The sequence below is a fragment of the Mesocricetus auratus genome, unplaced genomic scaffold (assembly GCF_017639785.1).
Source record: "Mesocricetus auratus isolate SY011 unplaced genomic scaffold, BCM_Maur_2.0 Super-Scaffold_100003, whole genome shotgun sequence".
NCBI classification, from domain to species: domain Eukaryota; kingdom Metazoa; phylum Chordata; class Mammalia; order Rodentia; family Cricetidae; genus Mesocricetus; species Mesocricetus auratus.
This window is the reverse complement of record NW_024429188.1, coordinates 5,758,933-5,785,538: the sequence shown is the minus strand read 5'-3', so window position 1 is coordinate 5,785,538 and position 26,606 is coordinate 5,758,933. Positions and strand designations below refer to the sequence as shown.

Sequence of the window (26,606 nt, the reverse complement as noted above, 5' to 3'; positions counted from 1 at the left end):
AAGCTGAACAGGAAATGATGACAATATCCTAATAGCCATCTTCCTTCTGTCTTCCAATCCAGAATGCATGTCAGACAACTGATCAAACCAGAAGGTCCCTGAATGTAACTTCAATGTCACCGAGTTCTCCCAGGAGCAATTTACAGTGTATGAAGGTCTTTACTCCCATATTAACCAGACATTGAAGGAGGCCCATTTCTACAGCCTACAGCAGAGAGGAAAATATTAGATATGATGTCCTAGGTGATCCTCATCCCATGTTTATAAAAAGCAATTGCATTCATACAAAGCAGTCTTTCCTTTTGTCTGTATTTTCAGTAAAAGGTCAATGGGCGTTTGTACTCTTTTGCAGTTTTGCTCCACCACTCAAACTTCAAAAGTCTTTCATGATGCTTTGATGTGTTTCCTGTCAAGTCTCCTGTCGAATTCATGTTAAGAAGCAATAGGACGACTTCTCCTCATACTTAATGGCTTGTATATCCAATTATGTTGGGTTCTTAGTCACTCTTTTCTGTTCTCCATGATAAATGTGGTTTTAAAATGTGGCCCCTTTTTCTGAAAGGCTAGGTAGCCTGGAAAAGTGTGCGGTTTTCATTAAAACATGAAAGAAGAAACAACATAAATAAACAAGCCAATATCAAATCGGTAACTAGCATTGGGAAGGAAGGAGAATGTGACTTGTTCTCATTCTGATATGAATGGCATGGCTGCTCCTCACAAGGGAGATGCTGCACAGATATTGCTCTCTACCTATCATGGAGACAATGTGAACCCATGTGATTGTTAAAAGGAAGCCTGTGTCTAGAAACTGCACCCTTTGCATTCCAATGAAGAAGCCTTCTTCCCTTAATGTCCCTGTGTGTGCCCTTCAGACCTGTGGAATGCACTGGTAATTCTGTCAGTGAAGTGCATACCAATGTTGTGGCTTAAGTGTAAATTCTAGATATGAACAGATTATGTTTGTTCCTTATCCATATCCTTGCCTAATGGTGATAAAGTCTAAGCTACTCAACACTATATTTGACTTGTGAGATGTTGTAAAGCTGGGAGGGATGACTGTTCGTTGTATAACAAGCCTTTTTTTCAGGAAGAGGGTATTTCACAGCATCAAAACAATACAGTTGTTTGGGGCAGGGTGGGCCAGTGATACAGAGACTGCCTAGCCTGTGGCACATTCCAGTAACAGTAAAACTATCAACACAATTAATATGTCTTGAGATCAGTGAAATGAAGCCCTGTTAGAAGAAATGCCATGGCGTTTAATGTTGGATCTTTGTCTGTGGTTAGGATTTTGCCGTTCCCTGTTATGCCTCACTTTTGAGTGTGCTTGGGGATCCTACCTCAGGTCCTCACTACTATGATCCAGACACTTTACTTGGCACCCCAACTATGAGATGTATTCTTTTAATTAATTGCATTCCTTTAAGTAATATCATCCATTTCTTGAGTAGTGAAACCTCCATCACAGTGTGTTTCCACTATCTGACTCACTGTCTCTGGTGAGCTGTTTATTGGAGGAGCAGACCAGGATATATTTCTCAGACTTACAACAGAGCAGGCAGAATCTTCTCAAGCCATTTTCAGTGCCTTAGGAGTGTTGCTACTGCTCTCAAAAACTCAAGTGTGTTACAAAGGCTGGGTGTATAAGAGAGACTCCAATTATGCATGGATTGGAGTTGTCATGGTAATGCCGTTGCAACACATTTCATCAGTGCACATGATTTACCTGACTGATTGCACCGTGCTAACCTCGCCCAGCCATTTTGAAATACACAGAAATTCTCCCACTGCAGCATTCTAATTTATTCTGATGAGAGGTTGCAGAACCGTGTTCCTTAAATGTCTTGACTCAGCTTGATGCCCCGTGAGGTCTCTGGACAGGAGGCGTTGTTGGAGGTGTATGTTGTTAATTTTATCCAGAAACCACTGTGCCAGAGGAAGTCAATAACCTGGGAGAAAAAGAGATTTTTCAGAAAGGATGGAATCCTGGTGGTTGCCTAGATTAGCTGGAGAGAGAGCCAGGTTACACATGGAAACTGCCACATGACCAGACTCATTCTACAGGATCCAGGCGTGAAGCAAAAGTTTAGGGGACATGCTCTCTATATCAGAGCCTTCTCAACATTAGGACTTTCCTGAAGGTTCTCTCAACCTGTTTGTGACAAGCAAAGATACAGTGGATAAGGACACAGGCTCTGGCCACTATTCCCATCACTCAATGGATTTTCAGTGAGAGTGTGCAGGTTGGCAGACTTTCCTTCATGTGCTAAAAGAAGAAAGGTCTGTGGAAACCTGTCTGGCTCTTGTGTCTGAGCCCCAGATGTTATTTTTCATGTGCTGGTGGCCCTGATGTGGTGCATGTGGAGGGTAGTTTCATAAAAGTGCTACAATTGAACATTGGTTAGATTCTACAGTCTGATGTTGAACAAAGGAATTCTAAATATTCCAGAAAGCACCTCTCCCTCTCCTTATCTTCCTCTCTCTCTCTCTCTCTCTCTCTCTCTCTCTCTCTCTCTCTCTCTCTCTCTCTCTCTCTCTCCCCCTCTGCCTCCCCCCTCTCTCACTCTCTCTTTCTGAACAGAACTTAGGAAATTGTGAAATGTCTCACACCATATATTCACTCAGAGGATATAGCACTAAATTAAGTGAGCATGAATGGCCTCTATGTCTTTGGAACTGGGTAACAAAGAATAGCCTAAGAGAGATATGCAATGCTCTGCCTAGTAAGGGGAAATAGGAAATAGACAAGCCCATCTGAGTAAATCAGGAGAATGAGAGGGAGGTCTGTGGAAGGGGAGACAGGAAGAAGGAAGGGCAATGAGGAGGTGAGCATGAGAGAACAGGATGGTCAAATTGGGGGAAGGGCAGAGGGGGGAGAAAGGAAAGGATTATATTAATATAGGAGTCATTATAGGATTAGTGGGAAAACTGACAATAGGGAAATTCCTAGTAATACACAAGGATGACCTCAGATAAAACTCTAAGCAATAGTGGAGAAGGTGCTTGAACTGGCTTTTCCCTGTAATCACATTGAAGATTACCATAATTTTCATGATAGAATACTCATCTGGTATCTGAGGAAAGCAGATGCAGAGATTCACAACTAACCACTTGTCTCAAATCATGTAGTCCAGTGAAGAGATGGAGGAGTGGATAATAAGAGCAAAAGGGTCAAGACCAGGATGGGAAAACCACAGTGACACCTGACCCAAGCTAGTAGGAGCTCACTGATTCTGGACTGACATCTGGGGAACCTGCATAGGGCCCATTAGGCTTGCTGAATGCAGGTGACAGTGAATGGGGTGAGAAGTGTGTGGGGTCACTGAACGTGGGACCAGAATCTATCAATAGTGCACAAACTGGCTTTTTGGAGCCCATTTTCTAAGAAAAGATACCTTGCTCAACCTAGATATGGAGAGGTCCTTTGTCCTGCCACAAGGTTGTAATGGGATGGACTTTGTTGACTCCCCATGGGAAGCCTGTCTTGTCTGAGAGCGAAAGGGGGGCATGAGTGGGAGATTGGGGGAGCAGTAAGAGGGGAGAGATTAGTAACTGGGATTAGAATGTAAAATATGTAAATGAAATATATACATACATACATACATAAACACACACACACACACACACACACACACATATATATATATATATATATATATGACCTCATTGTCTGTGGAACCTCAAAATGGTCATATCATTTTCACTGTGACAAAATAGATTGTTTTCCAGGGTGAGTTCCATGTGACTTATCCCAGCAAGGATGCAATGTCCTACAAGGTGACTGACTGTGCCTCCATTTCCCAGAATCCTCCATGTCTCCTAGTCCCACCTATCTTGCTTCCCTATTGGCCAATATATACACAGAAGGACTTCCCCCATCAGGAACCACTTGACATGAGAATCTCTTTTTAATACTCTTTTGTGTTCTTTCATATTTCATGCATGGATAAACTATTCCTTGATCATCTTTACCTAAAATCTCTCCCTGCAACTTTACCCTGGACTCCCCAACAAATATCTGTGTAGTCTTCATATCCTCCTTTTGATTGCATAAGTATGTACCTATTTAACTCACTGTGTCCAGCTAGTTCTTCTGAAGTACACAGAACCTTGGGGTCATCCACTGATGACCAGGGCCCATCTCCCCAGAGAGAAGTGGTGACTCTTCCTTCTCCAACAGTCATCAACTTCCAATAGTTCATATGCTAGAAGTTCAGTCACAACAGCACATCCCAGGAGATTATCCTGGCTTTAGTTAATTCAGGTTTTGTGAAGGTAACCACAATTACCATGGTTCACTTGTGCAACAGCCATACCATAACCAGGGGACAGTATTTAATAACATTCCTTTATGTAATCTGGCTCTTGTATTCTTTCTGCCTCCTCATCTACAATATTTCCTGAGCCTAATGGCAGGGGCAGGTGGATTTAGATGTCCCATCTGTGGCTGAGCACTCACAGTTGCCTAGTGTCAGCACTTAGAATAGTTACGTGTTTCTACATTGAACACTACTCATTGAAAGTACAGGTTCCTCAAACCACTGTGGAGAGCAGTGCAGACCTGTGCATGCAAACATGAATATATGGAAGGAAGATTAAGAACATGATCATTTAGTAGAATTAGAGTAAGTCCTCCCCATGCACTTCCAAGGAACAATGACCACGTTAATAACAGGTTTTGAATGTGTTAACAGTACCAAGCATACATACACTCACTTTTGTAAAGCAGGTCTCAGATCCAATGAGGAGAACAAATGTTTAGCCCCAGGAACAGAACTGCAAGTATTAGAGCAGTGGGCTCATCATGCCTGACAGGAACATAGTATACCATTCAGGGTCCAGCCATGGGTATGATCACTTGTGACGTTTGCCTTACATCAGCCAGCATAACATCTTCTGGATGCTATGAACATTAGTCAGCTGGGAGTGGTTCCTGTTGAGTTGAAGACTGATTTTCCAATGACATGTAACAATCATGTGTAGCGTCTCAGCTACAGGGACGTATCATCTTGTTTTGTTGTGCAACCAAGAAGAGCGGAAAATCAACTTTATTATTCGGTCACCTTTGGGTCTGTCGGGATAATAGAGAGGTAATCTGTGTGCAATGCTGAGATTTTACTTAATGACCTATGACTTGGGAATAACATTTAGCAATATTTTTGTTTAAAATGGCATGTATTGTGTCTAGAGACAATAAAAAGCTTTATGTGATTTGGGAGGCAAAGTTCAGTGTCCATCATTTCAGATGCATATACATGTGCCTACAAAAGCATATCTCACTTTGGCTGATAAGATATTTTGAAAAAGCAAGAGAGAAGCCTTGATCTTACCTAAGAGTTGGGTCAAGGTGAACAAACAATGTTATTGGGATGCAGCTTTCTTTCTTTTCACCCCTTTGCTCAATGTGAATTAATTCTCCAAATCTAGGTACCATAGGGGAGGCCTGTGATGGCAGTTACCAGATTTTCATACGACTCTTTTTGTGCTCATCTATATAGAGAGGGCTGAACTGGCCTCATTTAGCTTCCTGAGAACAAGATATAGCTCCCAACTTTTGGCATCTGGTATCACATTAACTGGAGTCAGTTAGGCACTCTTTCACCACATGGAAACAGACAAAAGGAAGTTTAGAACAAGATACCCATATCTGAACACAGGACTTGTTGGATCCTAAGGATGGCTATGGGAGAACAGAAACGGTTTCTGAAAATGAAATCACTCATGCTGATTGAGCATGCTTGTGAATGTTTGTAATCCCAGCACTTAGTAGGTGCTGTCAGGTAGACCATCTTCAGTTGCATGGAATTTCAGTTCAGTCTTTGACTTAAGAGGCATGTCTCAAACAAACAAACAAACAAAAAATGAGCAAGAGAGAGAGAAATTGCCAATGATTGACACTAAATAGAAATATGATGTATGTATGTAAGTATTCAGTAAAATCTGGTTTCAGTCTCATTCATAGACACTTTCTTCATACCTATGTATTATTCACTAAGTTATTTTTGCATATATTCTGCCTGTCACAATCTGTCTAGCAATGCTTTTACTATGCTTCTAAACCTCAATAGCTACACCTAAATTCTTATGTTAGAATGTCACTAGGAGTGCTCTCATATTTCTAGTTTTATAATGACCTCAGTTATTATTTTTCAACATCATATTGTTTTTAATTATTTATTTTTCACACTTTATGTGTCAGCCTTGCTTTTTGTCCTTTGGTTTCTCAATGCTGTTCCACTGCATTGAACTCTTTAGCATAAGCTCCATTCTCACATAGTACACACTTTCTTGGTGATGGAGAAACAAGTGCTTCAGGTCAGACATTAGGTGTGGATGCCTAAAATACACAGCAATATTATGTTTGGTCAACATCATAAACCAGAATCAGGAATGTTTGGTCCTTGGATTAGCCATTCTTATGAAATCAGTGGTCTGACATTTTGCATTAGTGGGTGTTAATATATCAAAGATTTGTTTTAAATTTTTGTGGAAACTTCTTAACTATAAAGAAAATATTAGTAGATCAAGATCTCTTTAGCTTACGTTTGGTAAAAATCTAACTCAAGTCTCTGCCTGAAAGAAATGGGTATTTATCAACCAGCAACACTATAAACCACAACCAATTTATTTCTCATTTGCAATAGAAATATCAAAATTCCGTCATCATCCTTTATTATACCATGTTATTAGTCTATCACAGTACATATCCAATATTCTCACCCCATCCACCTTCCAGAATCAATGACACACTCACGAACACACATGCACATACATACATGTAGGAAATTGGAGATATTCAACTGAGGCTAAATTAGAAAGTTCTGTTGAAGAATGTCAATTTTAAATAAAATATTCCATATTCTTTAAATTATGAATTTCCTTCAATATAAAATTATACTTTATTTACATATAATGTTAACATTAATTAAATATATGTTCTGTGCCTAGAAAAACACATGTTTTGTGAGCTACAGGAAAGCTGATATACACATCTATTGAATGTTTCCTGGAAACTATTAACAAGGAGAAAACAAAACAGTTTTACATTTGAGATATCACTTTAGCATGTGCTGTGACTTCTGTATCACTTACAAGGGCTCCGAAATCTATAAGATGTCATAAATGAATCTATTTAAAGCCATTAACAAAACCAAGAATGATTGAAAGTATTAAGGCATGATCTCAAGCTCTGCTTACTCTAAGCTCAACCTGACCATGGTGACAGCTTTGAATTGACAGCTTGGTACCTCCCAGCACTGTGGTGGTATCATATAGGTGCCAGGGATTGATAAACTTTAAGATGATAGCTCTGCAACTTATCACAAGAAATTATTATGCATTCTGTGGATAAGTAGATGAGAAGGAGCTTGAAGTTTAAAACACAAAAGGAACGGAAATGGGGATATTAATTTTTTCCACACATATTGCATATATATATATATACACTAAAATTTCACACTTCAATTCATAAGTGCTCAAATTAAATTACTGATAACTGAGAAGCTTTGGGACTTTGGCAAACTGATTTATGTCTCTTGACCTCCTTGTCTTTTTTTTCTTTCATAAATTGGAGATCATTCATGTCTTATCAGCACTTCCCAATTAAGGTGTGATGTGTGATGAGCTCCCTTACTCTCTTCAGCTTTCCTTTGGTGAAACAGATCTCTGTTAACTCAGAGATCAGAAGATTAATCTGGCTTGCAGAACAAAAATGGAACTCACTCCAAGGTGCTTGATAGTGACAGAAGACTTAGTCCATGAGCAACGAACTATTTGAGGAACTAGAAGAAAGATGAAAAGATGCTCAAGAGTCCGACTCCAGACAATCCTCCACAAATAAGATGGTGTGGCAACAGAATGAGACAGTGTCTATGAAGTCATCTAGCATGTGAATACATTTAACATTTTGCCCACCCCTTGTATGTTAGTGTGCTTTACAAATGTTCAGTCATGATATAAAGGCTCCATATAGGGATTTAATGAACAAGAGAGTATTTTTTCACAACTCGATATTTAATATCAGTTGGTTTCTAACTATTGAAGAGTGTGTACCAATCCGTATCTGGGCATCTATTGCAAACAAAATATCATTTCTGTAAAATGTTGTAGTGCTGAACATAGCCTCATGAGGACATAATCTTCTCACATGACTACTCAGTCAAAACCTGCACACACACACACACACACACACACACACACACACACACACACACCATCTCTAGTTCCCACATACTCTTCAGCATTGTAATTCTGTTCCCCTTCTCCAGCCAGGTATGAATTGCCCGGTATAGCACCCTGGGTGTCACTCCATCCTCTTGACTACTAAAGAATGTATCCACAAAGACTACACTGACATGCATCTGGATTGGGGATGGATTCTGCAGAGCAATGGAAGTATTGCTGGGAATTAGGAAAGGCAGAGCCTGCAAGGCGGTGATGGAGGTTTGAGGTAATCTGTACTAGCAGGTAGAGCTCACAATGACAGCAGGAACAATGGCAACAATCATAATGCCCTTTGTTGTCTGTGGCAGGGTTGAGGGGTGTTAAGAGTCCGAAGCAGGCGGCACTATGGACGTGCTGCCTAGCTGAGGCCAATAGCAGGTATAAAGATGCCGGGGAAGTGGCTGGGAAATAACAAAATAAGAGGGAATGTAAACCAGTGACCCTTGTCGGCAGTGAAAAGCGGGAGATTATAAAACATTTCATACTAATTTCCATGGAGATTTCTTTAATTTAGCAAAGATTGCTTGCTGGCTCTGTCTGGCCCACTGCGTCCTCGGTGTTCCCGGCTGTCTGCTTCCCGGGGTTATTCTTGTGGCTCTGACGAGGTCTCTATCAGCTGCCATGCTCTCACTCTCCTCCCACTCATGCGTGGGATTCTTTTCACATGATGGCTTTATCGCGGCCGCTTTCCTCTTGATCCTTGCAAGCTCTTTCTCCTGCCTGGCATATCAAAGGAGATTTGTGGGTCAGTGAGCCAGCACACAATGAATGAAGTCATCAGCCAGTCGGGCACCGCCTTGATCATTTCACATTATGCTCTTGTTAGGAGCCACGGATGTGTAGTTCCTCTAATAACCAGACTAGTCCTTTAAACAAAGCAAAAAGTTGCCATTTTAGAGATGTTAAAAACAAAAGAATGATGTGCTTGCTTGTTAGTGTTTCCATACTCTCCCAAGGGAAATACTCCCAGTGTAAGAAAAAGAAACGGATGAATGATTTTAAACATTATATAGACTCCTTTAGCCCAGTCAGTATTCCAGGACATAGTTGACGATTTACCTATTAAACATTGTGCAGATTAAATCTGAATATTACAAGCCACATTTACACTCCACCCCCATGTTTGTGGGTGCCTGTACACACACCTATTAAAGAGTAGTTGTTTCGAGCATGCCAAACAGTGTAGACTCAGTCACCCTTATCACAAGGAGGGATGCATTTTCAATGGGAGTGTTAATCAGGGTGTGTGTGGGAAACTGGGGTTCTTGGGATGCCCAGGTGGGTTAGGGAAGTCTGCAAAATGAAACAGGATCTCAGGAAAGTGGGGTTTGAGAGGACTGGCCATTTGTAGAACTCACAGGATCTTAAGACAGCCTCTTCCTCTCTCCTCTCACAAATGTTTCTTGCTTCATCTAGTTCTCTGAAAGTCTGGTAATGGGCACAACTCCTAGGGCAACTAGAGCTAAAGCCCAAGGGAACAGCTCCAGTGTCAATTCTGATGGAAAGGAAAGAAAGCCAAGTTAATTTTGATGGAAGTCTCTTCTGTGGCTCTCCATGTTTGTAGTCTGCATCCCTTCTCCTCTTTCTTCTTGAGAAGAACTTCATTTTACGTTGTCCTGATCATACATCTAGAGTACCATTCACATGTTTTTTCTTTTTATTAAAGACACAGTTTTCATGAACATACTTCAATTTGCCAGATCCTGAAAGATCAAGGCAAGTGTCAATGGCTTAATTATCTAGAACAAAGTTCCATCTATGTCAAACTAGTTTCCTCTTAAACTCTTGTCCTATGATTAGGAATACATTTTCAACATGATGATGTGTTTTGGAGCACTATGAAAGAAACTCTAATAAAACTAAATGCATTTTAAACTCCTGCTAAAACAAACAAACAAAAAGCAAAATGAAGTTTCACTGAAATCATTACGATTCTTGGGACCTACGGAGTTTAGCATACAAGCGACTTGCATACCTTTCACAATATCATGAAAGTAGTCCAGGGTAGATAACTACAAATACAATCTCTTTCTCTAAGGGGTCTCATACTGTGGCTTATACCATTAGTATTAGCACTTGGGAGACTGAGTCAGGAGCATTGCTGTGAGTTCAGGGTCAGGCTGGGTTACACACCAAGTTCTAGGGTGACCTACAGGGTAATATTGGTGATGTTCAATACAGTGTTTTCATATCTGGAGCAAAGGAAACAAAAACACATCACACCGAGGTCACACATGGTCTCATAAGCCCCTGTAAAAAGCCACAGCACCTCCATAAGATGAATTATATGGCCATCACTGATAGGACAATAATTCAGAGAAACAGGAACTATTGTGCAGTTGTAAACAACTAAAATTATCTCAGTAATTCTTGAATATTTAGAACATAACATGCTTTTCTAATAGTCTCTATTACAAGAGAGCTAGATTTCAACCTCCACCTGATGTTGCAGAGATGTTTGACTTTTATATTACTATTACATTTTAAGAATATTCAGCATTTCATTTATTCACAACACAGGATGTAAGGACTCTTTAGCTCACTACTGGAATATGAAAGCATTGTCCTGTCTTTGTGATTGGATTTTTATAAATAAGAAAATCATGTCATGCTTAAGAAAATGCCATCATAGTCACTTGCTGCCCATAACTGTTGCTGACACCATTACAAAGAGTTGGGACCTATAATTTATCATAATGTTTTTAAATAACCATATATTAAAACTCATCGTCCTCACTAAGGAAACAAGGGAAATCAGTTTCCTCTAACATCCATATGTGTTGCAAGCCAGACATTTAGAACAAGACATGTCACCTTAAGTAGATATATTCATCTGGACATGGAACACACATATGCGATGACACAATTTTGGAATTTGTAACCTTTTTTATTATGTAAATGGTCATGAGCCACTGAAAAATGAAACATAAATTGATATGAAAGGAAAAGTACCTGAATCTTTTTTGCTTGTTTCAATTTGTTCTCATTAAGTTCCTACATTGACTGTACAGTTTGGTCTCCTACATCACTTCTCCAAAATTTGAGATTAGTTTTACATTTAATTCTGGGCTTAATAACCATGTAGTCCTAGAGGATCAAATACCACCATCCATAGTTAAAGTTAGGAGGGATAGTAAGAATATGTCATTAATTTCATAAATATGCACTAGTTAGATTAAGTGGTATCCAATGCTGTCAGCATTTAGCAAATGCCTGCGCATACACTAGATTACATTAACCAAATATATTACTGGGATATTAGATATTCATTTTGTAAGAAGATTTTCTAAAACTGATTTCTTCCTCTTTGTTTAAGAGTTGTATGGATTGTCAAGATAGCAAATATGAAACAGGGATTTTACCTGACTCTTAGTACCCAGACCTGACATGTCACTAGTCTTCAGTTTCAGCACTTCCCACATACTCTTCTTAATGGCAGTTAGAATCCTCAAAACACATTTTCATTCCTCTAGTAATAAGATTCAAGTGGAGGTATAAACCTGGATCTGTTTATCAATAGCTGAATGCAGATAATATGGCCAAAGTGATGTCAGCTTTCAAATAAAACCTTAGAGTCTTTATTCTCATTTGCTTTCTTTGGGTAATTATACTTTTATCAACTCTAGAAATCTGAGAGGTTTCTTTTGATTATTTTTGATAGTATCTCCTTCTTGCGTGTGTTTCTTAGAAGCAATGATGGGAAACAAAAAAACCTGAGATTGAGAATAATTGAGAAGAAACAGTTATCAACAATCAAAAATAGATAAGGCATCATCATACAGGGTTCTGATGAGCTGTCGGTAATATGTGCTTTAACCCCTTTTTCTTACTTACTTCTCCAGTTCCTAAAAGTATTTGTATTATGTGAGCTGATAGGACACAGGGCAGCCAGACTGTAACTCTGCTGAGAAGCTAAGAACAAACATATGGTCTAATTTGTCATGGCTATGAATAGAGCCTTCCTGAAGATATTTTTTCTAACCCAGGGCTTCTCAACCTTTGTGTCTGATTATTCTCTGTTGTGAGGATGTCCTGTGTGTTGTATGATTTCTGGCAACATCTAGTTTATGGACTCACTTCTGTTGAGACAACAAAAACTCTTTCCCTAACTTATAATATAAGGGAAGATTGCACAGTGACTTTGTGATGAGCAACACTGCTTTGGATCACTTCCTTCTATTCTGGTTGATAATTTCTCATCTCCTCCCCTGCTTTTCTTAAATCCTTGTCTCACAATGGTTTCTCACTCTTCAGCTCTAAGGTAAGAAAGTCCCAACTCCCGAAATCCTGGTTAACATGGAGAATTTTAAGTGTCCCACTTGGTTTATTTGTAGTGAGTGTTCTATCACAACCCTTTATCCTCCAGAAATAGCTCATTTAAGAAAGAAATGGCCTATAAAACTTCAGCACCTAGGACAGTGTCCACCATGGTGGGTCTGGGTGGGTGTGGGGCCACTCTTAAAGAGGATGCTGAGGCAGAAAGTGTCTGAGATTAAATTACTGGCAGGTGTTACAAATACCATCTTCCTCTTTGGACCTGACCCAATTCCAAAACAATCTGTGTTGTCTTAGTAAATTCAGCCAGTTTATCATTGCTTTCTGAAACCTACTCTACAGCTCATAATGAAGAAAGCAATTTTGAATGTGACTGCCTGCTTTATTCTGTCTTTATCTTCCCAAAGAGCTCATTTAGAAATTTGGGTTGATAAAAATGTCAGTCAGGCCCATTGCTTTTCATTTCAATATGGCGAATTTCCCTGGTTCTCATACCTTGGGGAAATGGTCACCTCAAGAGGAGGAGAAAGCAAATGGAGAACTGTCCTTGTGCCAGTGACTCCACACCATTCTCTAGCCAATCTGCTCATAGAGAAGCAGTTTGGCAGGCTACAGGCCTTTCTGTGGGTGTGCACCACAGAGACTTGCCACAATAGCAGGCTTGCACCTCAGCACTGGCTCCTCTCCTGCGTTTTAAGGTTATTAAGATTTTTCAGTTCTGTTCTCTCTCATTCTTCTCAGGGTGGAACATTTTAAAAGAAGAGAAATGATTCTGATTTGGTGGTTTTCAGACAACATGGGTAAAAATTGAAAACATATGGGTGTATGGACTCTTTTTGTCATTTGTAACGGCCCCCAGGCACTGAAGAGAATGATATGCAAGCAATCTGAGCTTTCCCTCTCAAGCAGGGGCCTCTCATTATTTTTGACTATGTAAATGTCTCCACAGATGATGTACCTTAAGACATGGCATATGAGAAGTCACACATCCATGGTAAATAAAGCATAAATCCATGATTATTAGTGCATTTCTAGTATTTACACATTTTTCCCCACTTGTTTATCAATTGACAAATAAGCAGCAAGTAAGTCAAACTGAAGGGATCCATAGGGTAAAGATGAGCTGGAGGCTTCAAGGGCATGTTCTTAGTACTGTCACTTAGCCCATGTTTTCATATTTTGTGCCTCTATCTCTCTTAATGTGTCAAACACTTGAAGGGTTAAAAGTGAAAGCAAGAAGTAGGTTATAGATGCAAGCTCTCCAGAGTATTCTTATGTTCATTCACTCATCTCATATGAGGCACTAAGAAACCAAGACCACATCCATGTTTGAGACGAAGCATAGGCAAGAGAAGTTCTTTAATTTCCCTAAAGATGACTTACCCTCACTGAGTACCTACTTTTTACCAGCCACTGAGCATTTTATTTAATGAACACAATGATTTATGTTTCTCTATCTAAAATAAGAAGGCAGGCATAAAACAGAGTGGAAGACAATAAGAATATTTTATTTACTTGTCTGATAATATTGGGAGCAAAATGCATGTGATTGGTGCTGGGTGTTGGCACTGCTGTGCCTGATTCTTGTTCTGGAGAGCTCAGTTAGTTATGAGCTATGTCTAAGTGTCAAGAGGCAGCCTGCAACATGGACCAGTAACTAGCATGTGAAACGGAATCAATGGAAACACAGGTGTCAGATGGAGGGGTGAGATGAGACAGGTGTCAATGGTGGAAGGAAGTTGGGGCACTTTCCCAGTCTGGAGGTCTGTCAAGAGGGCTAGATGATAATGTCAGTGTCTTATTTGATCTTCCTGGAATTATACGAGAGTTCAGAAACTACTTACCCTCTCTTGGGTTGGCTGGATCAACCTCACATGCTTTAAAAGAAGGGAATGGCCAAGATACAGCTGACTGGAGCAAATGTTGACATTCACCACCTGACTTTTATCTCTCTGATTTTTCACATCACACTTCTCTTTCACTTTTAGTCAATGATGGGCATTCATTTATAATAAGAACAAGGAATTGGTTCCCATTGGCTTACCCCTTAATACCCAGAAGACTAAACATTGAAAGAATGAAAAAGCAAGTGAATATTCAACAAGCATGTTGACTCTTGTGATCTCTGGAATCCTGCCCAATTTTGGCAAGTCTAGAACCACCACATAACACTGAAGACTCAGGCATAAATTGTAAAATGGAGTCTGAATCATGACCAGAAAACTAAATGCTCGTAATCCTTATGTTATTAGCTAACCAACAAGCCAAAATATTTACTTTCCATAAGTATGTTAACCCTAAAGTCCAGGGACCTGTATGTGTTAAGAGAGGACAGCAACAAAACCCAGTCACTCAAGGTGAGGGTGGGGCTAATGCAAAAGCCCCTTGGAAGCTCCTTAGAGTTGGTAAACAGTTGGGAGAAAATGAAAGCGAGAGAGAGAGAGAGAGACAGAGAGAGAGACAGAGACAGAGAGACAGAGACAGAGAATCTCTGTTAATTAGAAAAAATTTAGAAAGAACAACATATAAATTTGTTTACCAGATATTTAGTAATATATGTTAGTATTCAGGCATCTGTACAAGCCTGTCTTTGGGATTCTAACAGGATATATCCTCAGCTGCACCACCTGTGCACATTCACTCTGTTCCCTTTTAAAAGGGACCTACCCACCTCTCATATCTGTCTGTTTATCTCTTTCTCTCTCTCTGTTTCTCTGCCTGTCTCTCTGTCTTCCCCACCCCTCTTTTTTCTTCTGCTACTCCTGTCCCCAGAGGCATGTCTCTCCCCTCCTGACCCCCTTTCTCCTTCCCTTTCTCCTAATTAAAATAACCCTCCATGTGAGCTCTGTCACATGGAGTCCTTCTCTCTTATGCCTTTTTTAAAATTACAAATACATATATGTCATATATGTGTGCATAGGGTGTGTGTGGGGGTGTGTTCATGTACACATGTGTGTACCTAATGTATAGTCATGTATTTTATACATGAAAATAGCTAGGAAAGGATTTTGAATATCTGATAAATGATAAAGAATTAATAAATGTTTAAGGTGATGTACTAAACTCCCTGGCTTGACACATTTTATTTACATTTCAAAGTTACACCACATCCACATAAATATGCCCCATAAATTATTATGTCAACTAATAATTGGAAATATATAAAAATACCATAGAAAGCTTTCAACAGTTAGCATTTTTTTGCTTAATGTAAAATGCACATGGCTATTTCACAATGAAGGAAAACAGTTAAACACAAAAATAAGTACTCTGCAATTGTGAACAATCTTTTTTCCTCCTTTTATTTGTTGTTATATTTCCTTTATATTGAAAAAAGAATATAACTTTAAAAAAGAAATTTAATACATTATATGAATTGAACCTTCTATGGATAGAGAATGGTTTTAGGAGCTCAGTAGGACAGTAGTGTGGTTAGGCTGGAGGGATGTGTCAACAGCTAAGAGAGTACATTGCTTTTTGAAGAGGACCTGGATTTGGTAACCAGCATCCATGTAAGTTGGATTACCCACTAGTAAGTAGAAATGCCAGCTCTCAGGTGCTCAACATCCTCTTCTGACCTCTGTTGGCACCTTCATTCATGTGCATATAACCATCCATGCATGCTCTTGCTGGGCCATTACACACACACACACACACACACACACACACACACACACACACACACACACACTCACTATTAGATAATTTTTTTAAAAGAACGGAAATTGTAACAGTGGGAGCAGGCACTGGCTGTCTCTGACTCTGTTACCTGCTTTTGGGACCCATTCCTCAACCTGATTGGCCCAGAAAGTCTTAATAGAAGAGGAAGTGCCTAAGTCTCACAGCTGATTGATATCCATGGGAGGCCTTATCGTTTTTGAAGAGAAGGAGAGGAGAAGGAGTGGAAGGGGGTGGGGAAGAGTAAGACAGGAGGGAGGAGAATCTTTGGTTGGGATGTAAAAGCAGACAAAGGAACAGAAATTGATCTACAGTTGAATCAGGGTCAGCATAGAACTGTCCTTGACAAGATTTTGGCCCTGAATAGAACTTGTTTACTGAAAACAAGTTGCCAAAATTTTCTGGAAGATTCACCTTACACTTTACCCAAACCATGACCAAAGGCATCTACCACATCATCTAATGTGTAATAGAGAACTGAAGAGCAATTATCAAGTTACCAGAGGTGGGGAGAGAGAGAGACTGATTAAATTCTAGTCTGTTTTTTAATCGAAGTGTGCTGTTTTTAATCACAGTCATTTCCATTGCCATCCCTGAAGAGATATCAGGGGCCTTTGTTGAATTCTCTTTAGCTATCTTGCTAGTCTTTGATGATTTTGAAATCTATCAGCAAGAAGAAACTTTGTTTCAGATTTTGTTTGAATAAAATTAAAAAAACCTGGAGATCTATTTTTGTTTCTTTTGGGTCTTTTAGGTTCCTGCTTTTGCAGCTAAAGATTACAAGCTTTGTGTACCTTTCCTTACATGGGGGCTTGCTTTCTTTAAGACTCAAGTAAAACTCTTTTCTTTGGTGAATTAGAAATATTTGCACACAGAGTACTGGCTGCTTGTCCTGTTCAAGCTGATCTTGTGAGATGCTACAAGATGTACAGTGATATTCCACATGGATAAAGAGAGGATATGGTTTTCCCATACTTTTAGCAAATACCACTTAAAGTTTCATAGATTGAGCTGGAGCCAGGGTGTCTAGAACACCAAGATTTCTGATGGTCTAGCTTTTAAGTGCATCAATTGAGTTTTCATAGTTGGTGACCCTTGGGACCTAAGCACTAACAACATCATTTGAGGTCTGTGCTTTTTGTTCAGAATGCCACAGGAAGTCTAAATCGAACGACAAGTGCCTTTTTCAGCCTTGAGTCTGCTTTTGGATATTTGTACCCATAGAAGTCCTCTACGAAGGGGGAACAGTGCTCCTTTGTGTGACCAGCAGGCAACTGGTTACAGGATCTCTTCTAAAGTGTAGTGTCTATAGAAAGACACTGGCTATATATGATATTAATCCATAGTTTTATTAATAGGCAGAGTATGGAAGCTTAGGGTGGCATTAGTTTTAATGACAGGTTTATCAAATGAAAATTATCCTATAATCATTTATTAATGATTGAAAAGTAGACACCATTAATTAATTACTATAGCAAAATGGAATAGGTATCTTAAAATAAAGTCTACACTTTTTGCTTTTAGTAAAGCCAACTTCTCCCTTGGCAATTTTATCAACATGGTATTTTTTCCTCATACAGTCAAGGGAATGAGAAAGTTGAGTCATTTGGAATAATCACAGCCATTGCACTGATGTCAATAAAATGTCACTGGTACATCACAGATACACCACGCTCTAGGACATATTCCCTAGACATTTGAGGGAAATGTGATTTCATAAACAACTTTCTTGCCTTCTTGAACCTGTAACTTCAGACTCTGTACCTCAGGCTTCTCCCAAAGTGTGTGCCACCATTGCCCTAATGCCCATTGGAGCCACATTCAAGTCGTACTTAGTATTCCTTTAATATGGTCTTTGAGCAAAATGTGGTCACAGGAAGCTTTACAGAAGCCCATGATCTAAAAGTCCAACACCACACTCCACACTGACACTTTCTATTTCCTAACACTTGCTGCTCTAAGCCACCGTGTTGTTTATTAATCTCTGCATTTTTCCTGTTTATAGCTACCTTTCCAGGTGTGTAAAGTCAAATGGAATATAAAATGTTGAAATGACAAATTTACCTTGTTTCCAAGCTGTACCTCTACTTACTGAAATATAGTATGTGCCCACTAAATATGTTTTGAATGAGTTAAAGTATACTTTGTTAAGAGTCAGTATGTCCTGTGACATTGAGATACATTTATAGATAATATAGTTTTTATCATGAGCACTTACCAAAGGTTCTTGCATTAAGGCTTGATGCTGGCTCATGGTGTTATTGAAAGATGGTATGATCTTTATGATAAGTGTACCTATTGGAAGGAAGTTAAGTGGAGGCATGCCCTAGGGGGAATTATCTGATGCCAGTCTTTTACTTATTCTGTTTTCTTCTTCATCATCATACGTGACTTTCTTTCTACTATACTATGCTCCCATCATGAACTAATACCTTATCACAGGTCCCAAAACCAATGGGCCAAGTGATCATGGAAGAAACCTCTGAAACTGTATGCAAAATAAAACCTTTTTAAGTACAGTGTGCTTGTTTCAGGAATGTCATTAGGACAACAGAAAGATGACTTAACAGGACAATACATCTTAACTGCAAGGAGAATGCTTTTCCAAGGCCTTTCAGATGGTAAATATTAAGCAGTTGAGAAAGACAGACTATAGCTAGGTCCCTGAAACTTATTTGCCCTTTGACCCTGGTGCCTAGTTTCATTTCTTTGTATTCTTCATCTATTAGAATTAATCTTATTGATGATATTTTCTGAGTTCTTAAAATTAAACGAGTAATTAAGAGCATCATATCTGTTACTATTATTGATACTATGGATTTATTTTACTATTACTGTTTAAGGCCATTTTACTCATAGTCATTCTGTGCCAAAAAGCAAACCAAAGCAACTGTTACAATAAAAATGAAGATTTACCACTTTGCCTGAGAGATGATGAATATCTATTGCTTAAGAACCATGTCTTTCATAGTGAACAAGACAAAAAGGCAGCCCACAGAGTGGGAAAAGATATTCACAACCCCACATCTGACAGAGGGCTGATCGTCAAATTTTACAAAGAACTCAAGAAGCAAGTTTCCAAAACACCAAAGGATCCAATTAAAAAGTGGGGTACAGAACTAAATAGAGAATTCTCAATAGAGGGGTCTAATGTGGCTGAGAGACACTTAAGGAAGTGCTCAACATCCTTAGCAATTAGGTAAATGCAAATCAAAACAACTCTGAGATGTCATCTTATTCCTGTCAGAATGGCTAAAATAAAAAAAAAACACTAATGACAGTTTATGCTGGAGAGGATGTGGAGAAAAGGGAACACTCCTCCACTGCTGGTGGGAGTGCAAACTTCTACAGCCACTTTGGAAATCAGTATGGAGATTCCTCAGGAAAATGGGAATCAGTTTACCACAAGACCCAGCATTTCTACTCTTAGGCATATACCCAAAAGATGCCCATTCATACAACAAGGATGTCTGTTCCACTATGTTAATAGCAGCATTATTTATAATAGCCAGATACTGGAAGCAAGCTAGGCGCCCTACAACTGAAGAGTGGATAGAGAAAATGTGGTACATTGATTAAGGGCAGAGGGCAGAGGTGAGCTCCGGGTCCCCATTTTAGATCAGATTTCCTCCCACTCACCCTTTCTTGGATCCCCTGGCCTGGGGACCACATCCAGTTCAACTCACCCCTGGATGGATGATCAAGAGACTAGGAGCTTGCAGAGAGAGCGGGTCTACTTCTGCCTACACTCAGGGCATAGGGCAGAGGTGAGCTCCGGATTCCCATCTTAGACCCGAATTCCTTCTGCTCGCCCTCTCTCAGATCCCCTGGCCTGGGGACCACAGCCAGTTTGACTCGCCCCTTGATGGACTACCAAGTGATTAGGAGCCTGCAGAGAGAGTCAGTCTATTCCTGCCCACACTCAGGGCAGAGGGGAGAGGACAGAGAGCAGGGGACAGAGAGTATTGGATTTGCTCGCACCCACCGAAAGGCAACCCTGGTCTACTACCCACCAGGAGAGGAAGAGGCTCTTTATACACACACTGGAGGAAGTGATGGGAAAGAGGTAGTATAAGAACACACTCAGCAACAGAAAAACAAATATGATACCACCAGAGTCTAGAGATTCTAAAGCAGGAGGAACTGAACACTCTAATGTGGATGAAGCAGAAGGGAATGAACTTAAAAACACCTTCATGAATATGATAGAGGCCCTCAAAGAGGATATGAGAAAATCCACTAAATAAATGGAAGAAAAAACAATCGAAAAAATCCAACAAATGCAAGAAAGGGAGGAAAACACGAAGCAAAAATTACAAGAAACAATTCAAACAGTGCAAGGGTTGAAAGCTGACATGGAAACAATAAAGAAAACACAGTCTGAAAGAATGCTGGAATAGAAAAGCTGTGGAAATAGTCAGGTATTACAGATGCAAGTATAACCAACAGAATACAAGAGAATCTCACATGTTAAAGACACACTAGGAAAAATAGATTCATCAACCAAAGAATATCTTAAGTTCAACAAATCCCTAACACAACATATCCAGGAAATATGGGACACCATGAAAAGACCAAACCTAAGAATAATAGGTATAGAAGAAGGCGAAGAAACCCAACTCAAAGGGGGAGAAAACTTATTCAACAACATCATAGAAGAAAACTTCCCCAACCTAGAGAAAGACATGCCAATGAAGGTACAAGAAGCTTACAGAACATCAGATAGAGTAGAACACAAAAAGTCTCCTCACCACATAATAATCAAGATCCCAAGCATACAGAATCAAGAAAGAATACTTAGAACAGCTAAGTTAAAAGGTCAAATAAATACAAACCTACCAGAGTTACACCAGACTTCTCCATGGAAACTGAAAGCCAGAAGGTCCTGGATAGATATTATGTCAACACTAAGAGACCACGGATGCCATCCCAGACTACTATACCTACCAAAGATTTCCATCACTATAGATGGAGAAAATAAGATATTCCATGACAAAACCAGATTTAAACAATACATATCCACTAACCCAGCCATACAGAAAGTTCTGGAAGAAGAACTCCAGTCCAAGGAAGTTAACTGCAACTAGAAAATCATAGGTAATAAATAATACCATTTTACCAACACACAAAAGAGAAAACGAATGTTAATCCACAAACAATCACACCAATATCAGCCATTCCAAAACAAACAAGAATGAGCAATCAAATGTCATTAATATCCAACAATAATAATGGCCTTAACTAGCCCATAAAAATTTATAGTCAAACAGAATGGATTTGAAGACAGAATGCATCCTTCTGCTGCATACAAGGAACACACCTCAGCTTCAAAGACAGGTGTTCCCTCAGAGTTAATCATTGGGAAAAGATTTTTCAATCAAACGGACCCAAAAAACAAGCAGGGGTAGCAATCCTAGTATCTAGCACACTAGATTTTAAACTGAAATAAATCAAAAGAGATGAAGGAGGTCATTTCACATTCATCAAAGGAGAAATCCACCAAGATGAACTCTTGATTCTGAGCACCTATGCCCCAAACACAAAGGAATCAGCATTCGTAACAGAAACATTACTAAAATTCAAACCACACATAAAACTTCACACACTTATAGTGGGAGAGTTCAAAACCCCACTGTCACCACTAGACAGGATTTCCAGACAGACACATAATAAAGGAACTAATAGAAGTTATGATCCTATTGGGATTAACAGACATCTATAGAACCTTCCATCCAAACACAAAAGAATATACCTTCTTCTCAGCACCTTTTCAAAATTGACCACATACTTTGCAACATAGCAGACTTCAACAGGTACAAAAAATTGTAATAACTCCATGTATCTTTTCATATCACGATGCTTTAAAGTTAGAGTTCAACAACAACACAGATTGTAGAAACCTTACAAACTCATGGAAATTGAATAATGAGCAATTGCACCACTCATGGGTCAAAGAAGAAATTATAAAAGAAATTAAAGTCTTCCTAGAATTCGATTAGAATGAAAACACAACTTACCCAAACATATGGGACACTTTGAAAGTAGTGCTAAGAGGAAAGTTCATAGCACCAAATGCCCTCATGAAGAAACTGCAGAATAGTCACATTAGAGAATTAACAACACAACTGAACGTTATAGAACAAAAAGAAGCAAACTCACACTGGAGGAGGAGCCTCCAGATAATAATAAAATTGAGGGCTGAACTCAATAAAGTACAAACCAGGAAAACATTGAGAAGAATCAATTTAACAAAGACCCAGGATAGCCAAAACAACCCTATACAATAAAGGAACTTCAGGAGGCATCACCATACCTGACTCCAAGCTCTATTATAGATATATAGTCCTGAAAACAGCTTGGTATTGGCACAAATACAGACAGGTAGACCAATAGAACTGAATTGAAAACCCTGATTTTAACCCACACACCTATGAACACTTGATTTTTGGCAAAGAAGCTAAAATTATACAATGGAAAAAAGAAAGCATCTTCAACAAATGGTGCTGCCATACCTGGGTATTGGCCTACAGATAGATCCGCATCTATGGCCTTGCACAAAAGTTAATTCCAAATGGATCAAAGATCAAAGAGAGAGAGACTTGCATGAATACTCATACACACATAGTTGGAGAGAGAGTTAAATGTAAAATATTTAAAATAACTGTTATGCTCCTTACTTCATATTCTTCATTCATGAATCACTCTTACATATAAAAGATTTCCTTTGAAAAGTACTCCAAGACTCAGTTGCCCCCTTTTCGACCCTGATTAACCATCTCTCTCTAAAGACTTGAATCCTGAAGGCTATGTTTTGTGTCATTCACTCCAGTAGAGAGGTAAGGATTTCCAGGAATTTCCCAGCAATCTCATATTTCAGTTTTATCAGGCAAACTTGCTGTTGACATGTCAGAATGAAATCTTAACAGAGAACATCTATATGGTGTAGGCTTTAACGGACGCTGTAACAATACGCGACACACAATTACTGACAGTAAAGCTAAGTATTTAATGTAGAAAATTACTCACAAGATACCAAACCCAGAGGAGCAGTTTTCAGTTAGCTGCCGGACCGGAAGCCGAACTCCAGGAAAAGAGAGCGAGATTTCCTGTGCGCTGTCTTTTATGCCTTCCCCCGTAACGCCCCCTAGCCATGCCCAAAAGTGGGCCTGGCTAGTGATAATGGTTGTCAGAAGCGGGATTGAATTTCCACGCAAAACAACAAAAGCTTTAAAGGAATTTTAGAAACAGAAGAACGGAGAGAAGCATAGATTTTGGTAGCAGCATTTTCTCAGGTGTGCTCTGTTTTGCTAGCGACAAGCCGAGATTCACATGGCTCGTTTACCGGAGTCTTCCTGACTCAGCATAAAAAGAAAAAGAAAAAAAAAAACCCAACAAGGTTGTTTTAAGAGACTCTGCTAATGATTGATAGGTGTGTACGTACAGCTGGAAGTGGCAGCTTTTGCTGGAGGTCAGCATGGACTGAGGCGGTAAGCTGGAGTCACGCTTACGCCCGCCATCTTGAAACGGCAGTTTAAAACAGCCGCGGTTTTACAGATAAGACACGTGGCCAGAAAAACATAAAGATTTACAGTAAAGTCAGACTTGGATGAACAAAACTTTTAAAGGTTTACAGTGTGTTTAAAAATATACGTGAGATTGAGAGAGAAAATGAAACGGCAAAGTGGTAAATAAATACAAAAGCCGGCGTTGTGGTGGCGCACGCCGGTAGGATTGCTCCAGAGGCAGAGGCAGGCAGGTTTCCAAAGAAACCCTGTCTCAGAGAAAAATAAATAAAAGTAAAATAAATAAAGTAATAATAAATAAATAAATAAGCCACGTAAAGATGGAAAATACACAGAGAGTCTGGATACTGTACGCTATTATGTTTTTCAGTTTTTTGCTTGCTCAAGAAGGAACTGCTACTAAAGTACACTTGCTTATAAATGCTGCTAAATTAATACAACTTATATCTTTTGAAAATACCTTGACTTCAAAATTTAAGCATAAGGATATGTTACTCGGAAAAGGAGTTTTTATTTATGTTTCTACAGAAAATGAAAAGCTGAGAATTCCTTCCATGTTTCTGTGGTTTCACGAACCAAGACCCCCGGAAGCAGTGGACCAGGTGTTTCAACGACTGAGACAGCTAAGATGATACAGCCTTACAGACCCCGAAAATACGGACTTATACAGGTTTCTGAGTTTTGTCATGATCTCCATGGTAAAAACAGCGCCCCCTTCCAGCAGGAAGCAGTTTGGAATGAGCGACGTCCCAATTCCCATCTTGTTTATAAATCTTTGTTTTCATTTAAATGGGATTGTTTATAATTGGCTAGTGATCACAGCCAATCTTTTTTAATGGTAAAAAGGGGAATTATGGTATGGGTATTGTTTTTAATTTATTGATACAAATTCAAGGTCAATTTTGTGATGCTTATATTTCTCCTCTTGATTAAGTATTGTGCTTATACTGATCTTTTACAATGTAATGCATAATTGAATACAGGCTATAGATAGTTACTTATAAGAGTCAGATCTTATAGTTAGGTAAGTTAGGTTTTCTAGATATATAGAGATGTATTTGAGACAGATAGTCTTCAAACCTCTCAAAGACCATCAGAAAATGGCATTTTAAATGGTTTAGGGTTTTTCTTGACAATGAGAAATGTCTGCTCCTGGCAGCACCAATTATGTCTGAGAGGAAAATGGGCATCGAAGAAACTCGTTATGGAGTTTGCTTTCAACGTGGCAATATTAGCCATTTGGGCAAGAAACTGCTCTTGCCTAGACTGTTTGACTGTTGTTATATAATCTGGACATGCAGGACCCACAGAAAAGTGACTGCTGAACTCAGTCTTACAGGGTTCCTGCTTCATGGAAGAGTCTAGGAGACATTCTGCAGGATAAAGACAAATGACTGACAGACTGCCAATGCAGATGGACAGTTTGAAATTTCCTGCTTTGCTGAGAAGTGTTCCAGACACATTGTGGCCTATGGGCTGAAGATGGATGCCCCAACATTACAGAGGAACTTCGGGTGACTGTCCAGGCAGTAAGATACCTCTGTCAATCCTAGTGTTTATATATTATCCTTCTGTGGTCTTTGATGGAGTTGAAGACAGATAGTTATAATTATAGTTTTGCTTAGTTATGATAAAAGATAAGCTACATATAGAACTTAGGACTCACAAGGATGGGATGGATCATATTTTCTTTAAATCTTGCTAAAATATTGTAACTATGTTCTTATTTGATAACTGTTCTGTTATATACAATTTGACTATGTTAAAATTAAGACCTTTCTTTTGTTTAAACAGAAAAGAGGAGATGTTGGGGAAGTCCTGTTATTTGTCAATAAAGTACTGTTGAGCCTATAGAAAACCTAGATAGGAGGGACTAGGAGTCGAGGAGGATTCTGGGAAAGAGAAAGACAAGAGAGTTCGAGATGTAACCGCCATTGGGGTAGGAAGCCTGGAAACCTCTCCGGTTAGAGACATACTTAGATTAACAATTATGGAGTAATTACTTAAGTCAGAGCTAGCCAGTTAGAAACAAGCAAGGCCAACAGCTTCATAATGAATATAGCCTCCTGTGTGTTTATTTGGGACTGATGCGGCTCTAGAACCAGGCTGGAGCGGCAGAGCCCAGGCGACTGGTGGGGGATAAACCAAAGCGGCTAGCAAAAGAAAAAGCTTCACTTAACAATACGGGACAGTTCTAGTAAGTGTTGTCAGGTCAAGTGTAAGCGATGAATATTTAATTCAAATTTAGAACATTGTTTTGGGTAAGTTTTACTCCTTTAAACTTTCCTATAATGTATATTACTGTACCAGCAACCAGTATGTTTCAATCTCTAATACTTCCCCGTGCCTTTCAAAGATAAGTTTTCTAATTTCATCAAAATATATCCATATTCCACATATTTTCTTCCTGTCTCTAGGAGACCAAACACTTGCTACTAGTTTTACCTCTGGAAATTTTCCCTTCTACTTTCCCTATATCCTCCTCCTGCTTTAAATCGGTGTGTTTTCTATGTTTGGAATTTGGGTAGTATTTATATCTTTGGATTACCTTATCCCAATTTTCCACATGACTGATTCTGTCTTACCATTCATACTCCAGCTTAAGTACCAGTTACTTGAGTTTTCTGTCATACAACACAATCAAGCATGCCTCTAGCCAGTCACTTCCTCATAAATCCCCCTTCAACCTTTATGTCCTCATCTATTCTAGTGACATTTGAAATCCACATTGATAATAAATGTCTATGGGAGCTCTGAATAAAGCCAGTGCTCAGTGTATCAGAACTGAACCTATGACTTTTGACTTTACAATGGTGGAAAAGTAATACTGTATATTCAGAGTAAGTTTACACCTTGAAGTTTGAAGTGAGTCTTTTCTATGGAGGCAAGGTATTCTCCAAGCATCCC

The 26,606-nt window shown here is 39.2% G+C and overlaps 1 long non-coding RNA gene across 1 annotated transcript; it reads right to left on the bottom strand.

The window, feature by feature from the left end:
- Positions 1–8,711: 8,711 nt before the first annotated feature.
- Positions 8,712–23,252, bottom strand: LOC110339379. Its single transcript, XR_005876682.1, has 3 exons — positions 23,203–23,252; positions 9,582–9,718; positions 8,712–9,089 (listed from the first exon to the last, which is right to left on the bottom strand). It is a non-coding gene; the product is annotated as an uncharacterized LOC110339379 (long non-coding RNA).
- Positions 23,253–26,606: the final 3,354 nt, after the last annotated feature.